A 7,569-nucleotide genomic window follows, 5' to 3' on the forward strand; every position below is an offset into this window, starting at 1 on the left:
ACAGGATATGGAGCCCACATGTTTTGAGGATGCAGTTGGAAATGTGCATTGGGATGATGCAATGAATGAAGAGATGGCTGCATTGGAAGCAAATGACACATGAGAGTTGGTGCCATTGCCAAGTGGCAAGAAAGCTATTGGATGTAAATGGGTGTATAAAACCAAGCATAAGGCTGATGGTAACATTGAGCGTCATAAGGCAAAGCTGGTCGCAAAGGGTTATGCATAGACGTATGGCATAGACTATGAGGAGACCTTTGCTCCAGTGGCAAAGATGACGACTGTGAGAGCTGTCATAGCAGTGGCTGCATCTAGAGGATGGATTATGCATCAAATGGATGTAAAGAATGCCTTCTTGAATGGTGAGTTGCAAGAGTAAGTGTATATGGATCAGCCACCTGGTTATGTCGATCCAGGTTACCCAGATTATGTATGCAGACTTCTCAAAGCTTTGTATGGTTTGAAGCAGGGCTCTAGAGCATGGTATGACAGGATTGCCAAGTATCTTGTCAGTATTGGTTTTAGGAGAGGTCATGTTGATCATTCACTCTATGTACGTGAGAGTGATGTGGGGATTGTGGTCATTACAATATATGTAGATGACCTTATTATTGTGGGTGGCAATGCTATGGAGATTGACCATGTGAAGGGTCTTCTCAAACAGGAGTTTGAAATGAAAGATTTGGGTGAGTTGCGCTACTTCCTTGGCATTGAGGTGATCAGGACTCCAGAGGGTGTATGGCTGTCACAGAAACAATATGCTTTGGACATGTTGTCAAAGTATGGTATGGCTGATTGTAAGCCAATTTCTATTCCCTTGGATGTGAATGCAAACCTGAGTGCAGAGAAGGGTGACGTTGTTGAGGATGTCAAGATGTACAGGAAGATTGTGGGTGGTCTAATCTACTTGACTATCACGAGGCCAGACTTGAGCTACACAGTAGGCTTGGAGAGTCACTTCATGCAGCTTCCGAGGAAAACATATTTGGATGGAGTACGACGCACACTTCGGTATGTACTGCAAGGGACTCTTGACTACGCATTGTTCTATGCAACAGATGTGCCATTAGCATTGTATGGGTATACAGATGCAGATTTGGCAAGTAGCATTGTTGATAGAGATCTACAAGTAGCTTCATGTTCTCTTTTGGGAGTGTTGATGTTACTTGGAGCAGCAAAAAGCAGCCTACGGTTGCTTTATCAAGCACAGAGGCCGAGTACAGAGGTGCAACAGTTGCGGCGTGCGAGGTAGCTTGGCTACACACATTACTTGAGGACTTGGGAGTGCAGGTGGACCAGCAGATTGTCATCCATTGTGACAACCTCAGCAGCATGCAGTTGGCCAGGCACCCAGTGTTCCATGCCAGGACCAAGCACATAGAGGTCCATTACCACTACGTTCGAGAGCGAGTGTTGGCGGGCGACATCGACTTGGTTTACGTCAGCACAGAGGAGCAGATAGCGGATATCTTTACCAAGGCTCTCGGAGCTGAGAAGCTTCGACGTTTCCGGACTATGCTTGGACTCTGCGACATGCAGAGCTTGAGGGGGAGTGTTGAGATGTCGAACTCTACATCTTGAGCTAACATCCACTACGGGTCTTGGTCGCTTACGACATTTACTCACTGGCGCGTTAGGTGACCGACACGGAGGATCTCTGCCAGTGATTTTACAGCTCGACTACACTTATAGTGCCAGCCTAGTACGCTTCTAGCGAGTTCACACTTAGTGACCGCATGTACATATGTGTTACTTTTCAGCTTTAGCACTTAGTCATTTTGTACTCTCTTTTCTGTGAGAAGAAGAAGAAGCTTTCCATCTCTGTGTGCTTTGTGCTTGTCTTGTGTATCTCTCTTGCATCCTCTTTCTTTACACAAGCCCGATCCCGACCAACCCTGACTACATAGATCCGATTACAAAGTAGGTTCAGATAGACTCCATATATAACAATATAGAGCACCATGTGACATATAGGTAGTCCAATAACAATCGACACTCAAATTCCTACCCAATCCTTGACATATACCCGTCTACCTTCAAGCTTGCAGACTTGTACACACCAACATCCATATAGAAAGCTCTCACACATATTAGATACCCACAAGCTTTACTACCCCTCGCACATATCCTACTCACACACACATATGGCTACAATAGCTAGAGAGAAAATCGACATTGACGTGATATCATGGTAGACATTTCCATTATAGGGTGTACAACAATGATACTCCAAGCATGCCTATGATCTCCCTCTTTGATGTTGATTTGAGTTCAGGCTTCTTTTCCTTTTGTCCTCCCCAATACCTTGGGCTTCAAGCAACCTTATTCGTAGCCGCTCCTTTGCATGCACTAGTTCCCAACAAATATGGCGTTCGGCAGCAGCCTCGTTCTTCCTACTAGAAGGCCACCCTTGATACTCTCCTGTAGCAACCTGCGGCCCTTCACACGCTAACTCCCTTACTCAACTGGCTGCCTCTCTTTCTCTTCACCCCATGCATAGCATCACCTCCCAGAGAACCCTCCTATTTGGTGGTTGATTTGCTATCTGCAGTCAAGCTGCTCCTCTTTCTCTTGACCACACTGCCCTGCAGCACCTCCTTCTCACGCCCTCACGGGCAGCCCTTGGCTCCTTATGCAATGGCGCCCGCGCCCACCTCCTCCTGGTTGCCTTCGTGACCTCCCACTGCCTGCTTACGGATTCATCCCTTCCAACCAAGGCGGCCTGCCTCTCAACTGCAGCCCCCAACACCCTTGCAACCCTTCTCTCCTCACTACCAACTGCAACGCTGCATTTTGGTGGCTCTCCCCTGTGGTCGGCCACCCGGCTCCACTCAGTGCCGCCCCTCCTCGTCTTTGCCACAACTGCACCACCTCGTGGCTTCTCTCCTCCTGCTCCCTCTGCAGCTCTGACCAATAGCGACCTCGCTATTGGTCACCTTCCTCTGCAAAACTGACCTGCCCCCTCTTCATGCAACTGCCACACCCTTTTGTACTCACCTGCAGCGCCGCCTTCGGGCAACTCTCCCTCTGCATGGCGCCAACACCTGGCTTCCTTTCCCTCTGCACTGGTCGTCGACTGCAGTAACCCGCCTTTTGTTTTTTTTAATTAATAGCTTCATAAAGCTTTTGGGCTTGGCCCCCTTGCACACGCCCAAAAAAAAAAAACTGACCTTCGGATGCCTCCTTCAACCTCTCCACCTGCACACCCACGGCACGCCTCCGATCTTGGAGCTCCACCACCTCATAAAAATGTGACTAGCTTCCCGTCGCGTTGCCAATGACCAGAAGCAAGCCGGAGGATCACTTTTCATGCCGCCAGCCTCATGATCATAAGCTGTTACCCATTCATCTTCAAGCATCACCAAAACTCGGACCTTGTCCAAGCAGTGCAAGCATTCAACATATCACAAATCATGGTACTAGCCCGTGCAAGAGCCTTTAAGAGACCCGAGCGGTTGAGCTTGAAAACCCCCGTTGGTCTGCTAAAATCCACATTTGACATAGACATCGCGATAGTGCTGGCCATATCTTGCATCAAATAGCCACTGCAACACTTCGCCATTTGCCTGCAAATTGCCATGCCTCGACTTCGTGCACTTCCATAGGTCGACACAGTTTGGCTGTACCATCATTGCCCACCCCCTCATTGAGCATTCATGCTCAACCACAACATTATTTAGGTATAATAAGTATGTATAGAGAGAATGATAAAAAGAGCTACATAGACTGCATAGGAAAAATGATAATATAGCGACTATATAGATAGGATAAGCATAGAGAGAAGAGCATCTGCTACTACATCACCTGCCAGGGTCAAATGCAAAGCTCACACTTCCCCAATCATAGTGTAGGCTCCACCTAGATCAAAAACAAAGCATTGGACGTGGTCATCAACCTGTAAAGCATGCATCTTCAAGTCTTCCTTTGACCTTGTAGGCCAATAGACACGCCATCCTAACAGCTCTTCATAGCATAGAGCTTTGTCACCCTGAAACCACAAGCCCTCGTGCCAACCATAAACATGCTTTTGACCATTTGAAGCATTGGTACCACAAGCAGCTATCATGTCACCTGCTAGAGAACCCTTCAAAGTGTAGTCTTCTGCAAAAAAACCTTGCCACTGACACAAAGAAACCTTTAAAGAAACCTCCCATAACATAGCTACCAATAGCACCGCATAAAAAAACAAAATCCTGCAATTTGCCTCCACCTGCTGCATAGCCAAGCAAACCTGATCCCATTGCAAACCAGTATCACAACCCTCTGTAAACAACACTAAGGCCCCCTTCTCATACTCAAGAACATGACCTGCTATAGCTACAACCTGTTTTTCAAAGGCCTCATCACGTGCAAGGTCGGTGGCACCTTCTTCATTGCATGGAGCCTCTCGCTCATAGGCTGCACCTGTATCAGCTTCCATAGAGTCACCTGCGGGAGATAACTCTCCACGGCCACACACAAACTCTGGAACTTCAAAGTACACCTCTACATGCTCACCAAGGCAAGGTTTCCCCACCCTCTGCATAGAAAAATCACTTCGATCTACCACAGCTTCTGCTTCTAGCTTCTGCAAGTCGTCCTCGAAAACCTGCTCTTCAACCAAACTGGATGTACAATCAAACCATAACTCTTCCTCCAATAGGGACTCACCATCACACGACACAAGAGATGGCTGCTCGACTGGCAGATTCACACAAGGTATTTCCACACTTGCACTATGCTTCTCCTCGACCTCCAAATGGCTGGCAGGCAACTCGCATACACTATTCTCCACTTCATCTACATGAAAAACATCATAAGTTTCATACCAAGAAGACAGCGATTCTGTCTCCCACATGCTTTCTGTATCCAAACTGCTGCTAGACCTTTGAGAACTGTCGGATTCCTCTTTTGATCTTGCCAATTCTTGGACCACTGCTGTCACCCTCGTTGTTTGCTGGCTCTCGAGCTGGAACCCCTTTTTGAAAAACTTTTACGACCTCGCTCTCTTAAGGAAGCAAACTGGGTGGCACCCTGAATATACCACTCTGCACCTGTTGAGCCCTGGTTGTCACTTCTTCTAGCTCTTCTTCCCTGGCATCAACTTCACGGGCTTTGATTACATGCATATCAACAAAAAAAGGAGCTTTTACCTTTTGATGCTCCTCAATTTGTCTAGGCCTGGATCCAGCTTCTACCGTGATTGACGACTGTAGCAAACCTGCCTCCATCTTCTTCTTCAACTTCCGACTCTTTGCTCTAGCAACTCTGTTGGCTTCATCATAAGTGATTGGATCTTCATAGTCCACTCTCTCATGAACATAGGGATGCAAGCAGGATAGAAACCTTTCGAGCTTCAAATATCCCGCATTGGTTGCTTCGGTAGCAACCGCCAATTCTCCCCAAAAAACTTCAAATTTATCAACAAAAGCATCAAAATTGGCACTTACGTCCTGTTGCAAACCTTTGATCTTCGCATCTGCTTCCGAAGCCGACACCACCTTTCGATATTTTTGTAAGAATTGCTCACGAAATCCGATCCAATTCTGCTTGTGCAGATCTTCTAAGCCATCGAACCAAGCTTTTTCTTTACCTCGCAACACCAAAGGTAGATTCTGGAGCTTTGCTTCATCACCTGGCATTTGCAGTACTGTCAGCATGAACAGCTCAAAATCTGCAAGCCAATCATCTGCATCCTCATCTCCTTTGAACACTGGCCCAAACTCCTGCTTCATCTTGACTCTAGAACACCTTGTTAGGAGCAATCAGTGGGTCCTCAGTGGGGGCACCACAAGATGGAAAGGGGGCAATGGGAAAACCACCATCACATAAACTTGATGCCTCTATATAGCTCAGTGATCTCAGAACACCCCTATCCCCTAACAAACACACATCTAGATACACAATCTGCAAACAACTAATGCCCAAGCCCGATCCCGACCAACCTTGACTAGATAGATCCGATTGCAAAGTAGGTTCAGATAGCCTCCATCTATAGCACTATAGAGCACCATGTGACATATAGGTAGTCCAATAACAATCGACACTCAAATTCCTACCCAATCCTTGACATATACCCGTCTACCTTCAAGCTTGCAGACTTGTACACACCAACATCCATATAGAAAGCTCTCACACATATTAGATACCCACAAGCTTTACTACCCCTCGCACATATCCTACTCACACACACATATGGCTACAATAGCTAGAGAGAAAATAGACATTGACGTGAGAACTGACTAGACCAATATCATGGTAGACATTTCCATTATAGGGTGTATAACAATGATACTCCAAGCATGCCTATGATCTCTCTCTTTGATGTTGATTCGAGTTCCGGCTTCTTTTCCTTTTGTCCTCCCCAATACCTTGCGCTTCAAGCAACCTTCTTCGTAGCCGCTCCTTTGCATGCACTAGTTCCCGACAAATATGGCGTTCGGCAGCACCCTCGTTCTTCCTACTAGAATGCCACCCTTGATACTCTCCTGTAGTAACCTGCGGCCCTTCACACACTAACTCCCTTACTCAACTGGCTGCTTCTCTTTCTCTTCACCCCATGCATAGCATCACCTCCCTGAGAACCCTCCTATTTGGCGGCTGATTTGCTATTTGCAGTCAAGCTCCTCCTCTTTCTCTTGACCACACTCCCCTGCAGCACCTCCTTCTCATGCCCTCACGGGCAGCCCTTGGCTCCTCATGCAATGGCGCTCACCTCCTCTTGGTTACCTTCGTGACCTCCCACTGCCTGCTTACGGATTCATCCCTTCCAACCAAGGCAGCCTGCCTCTCAAGTGCAGCCCCCAACACCCTTGCAACCCTTCTCTCCTCACCACCAACTGCAACGCTGCCTTTTGGTGGCTCTCCCCTGTGGTCGGCCACCCGGCTCCACTGAGTGCCGCCCCTCCTCGTCTTTGCGACAACTGCACCACCTCGTGGCTTCTCTCCTCCTGTTCCCTCTGCAGCTCTGACCAATAGCGAGGTCGCTATTGGTCACCTTCCTCTGCAAAACTGACCCGCCCCCTCTTCATGCAACTGCCACACCCTTTTGTACTCACCTGCAGTGCCGCCTTCGGGCAACTCTCCCTCTGCATGGCACCAACACCTGGCTTCCTTTCCCTCTGCACTAGTCGTCGACTGCAGCAACCCCCCTTTTGTTTTTTTTAATTAATAGCTTCATAAAGATTTTGGGCTTGGCCCCCTTGCACACGCCCAAAAAAAAAAAAAACCGACCTTCGGATGCCTCCTTCAACCTCTCCACCTGCACACCCACGGCATGCCTCCAATCTTGGAGCTCCACCACCTCATAAAAATGTGACTAGCTTCCCGTCGCATTGACAATGACCAGAAGCAAGCCCAAGGATCATTTTTCATGCCGCCGGCCTCATGATCATAAGTTGTTACCCATTCATCTTCAAGCATCACCAAAACTCAGACCTTGTCCACCACCTCATAAAAATGTGACTAGCTTCCCGTCGCATTGACAATGACCAGAAGCAAGCCCGAGGATCATTTTTCATGCCGCCGGCCTCATAATCATAAGCTGTTACCCATTCATCTTCAAGCATCACCAAAACTCGGACCTTGTTC

The 7,569-nt window shown here is 47.8% G+C and overlaps 1 pseudogene; it reads right to left on the minus strand.

The window, feature by feature from the left end:
• Positions 1–1,846: 1,846 nt before the first annotated feature.
• On the minus strand, positions 1,847–6,985 carry LOC147420999 (uncharacterized; annotated as a pseudogene).
• Between the last annotated feature and the right edge of the window lie 584 nt (positions 6,986–7,569).

The sequence above is a fragment of the Adiantum capillus-veneris genome, chromosome 28, assembly GCF_014529385.1.
Source record: "Adiantum capillus-veneris isolate H3 chromosome 28, ASM1452938v2, whole genome shotgun sequence".
Classification (NCBI taxonomy): domain Eukaryota; kingdom Viridiplantae; phylum Streptophyta; class Polypodiopsida; order Polypodiales; family Pteridaceae; genus Adiantum; species Adiantum capillus-veneris.